The 1146-nt window shown below is 52.9% G+C and overlaps 1 protein-coding gene across 1 annotated transcript in view; it reads right to left on the reverse strand.

The window, feature by feature from the left end:
* Window positions 1–1146, reverse strand: part of EDIL3 (EGF like repeats and discoidin domains 3) — a 366402-nt gene that overhangs the window by 248003 nt on the left and 117253 nt on the right. The gene's annotated exons all lie outside the window — the stretch shown is intronic.

Raw genomic sequence — 1146 nt, forward strand, 5'->3', positions numbered from 1 at the left:
AATGGCCTGTAATGACTGGGCCATCACCTCACATTGATTCATCCAGAAACCACAGACCTCACCCAGGAACAGAGACAAGAACCCAGCATTTGAAAGACAAAAGACCCTGCAGAACCAGCAACTCTCACCATTACAGACACCGAAAACTGCACATCACTGCATGGAGCACACGTGATCAGTACTCCACGGGCTGACCCTTGCCTGGGCATGCCTTCTGTCACTAGGGTCACACAAGGTCTGCCCCTATAAAAAGGGGCAGTGAAGACAAACCCAGTGGGACACCCTCTCCATTTGGACCAGCACCATGCCACACCACCTATCCACACAGAGGCCCTGCTGGCGACCCCCCTCTGGACAACACCTACTGGACAAAGACCCCTTTCCAGCCTGGATGGGTAGATATTACCTGCAAACCTCCTCCTACAATTTGGACTCTCTCTCTCTGTCTCTCTCTCTCCTCCCGGACGTAAGTGGACTTCAGCCCCTGCACCAAGCCTCTCTAACCCCTGCTGCCATTGTGCATGCGTGTGTGTGTGTGCACATGTGTGTGTGGTTGGGTGGGTGGGTGCAAGAGAAACAATAAGACATTGTGTCACCATCTCCCCTGTTCAATATAACCACTGTCATTTGCAACCCTGAGTTGGGTCATGTTTTACTGAATCCCAGTCCCTTCTTTATCTTAAATTCCAGCCTCATTCTCTCTCTCCTCTCCCTCTCTCTCTCTCTCTCAACTCCAGCCCCACCCCTCTCCAGTAGTTTCCTGATCTCCTCTCAATTCCTACTGCCTTTTCCCTGTGACTTTCTGTTGCCTTCCTCTGCTTTCCCACTGCCCCTGCTGCCTTTCAGTATCTCCTGCCACTTTTCCTGTGATTTTCTGTTGTCCGTCTCTCTGATTTCAGGCTTCCCCCGCACCTTCTGTAGCCATTCCCCACCCCTGCAGCTTCCCAGCTCCTCGTGGCCGTCCTGCAATTTTCTCCAGCAGCTGGAACCTGTCTCCAGCTCCCAGCACCTACTGCCACTCCCTCTCCCTCTCTCTCTCTCTCAACTCCAGCCCCACCCCTCTCCAGTAGTTTCCTGATCTCCTCTCAATTCCTACTGCCTTTTCCCTGTGACTTTCTGTTGCCTTCCTCTGCTTTCCCACTGCAC

This window comes from Alligator sinensis, unplaced genomic scaffold, assembly GCF_000455745.1.
Source record: "Alligator sinensis unplaced genomic scaffold, ASM45574v1 scaffold122_2, whole genome shotgun sequence".
NCBI lineage: Eukaryota > Metazoa > Chordata > Crocodylia > Alligatoridae > Alligator > Alligator sinensis.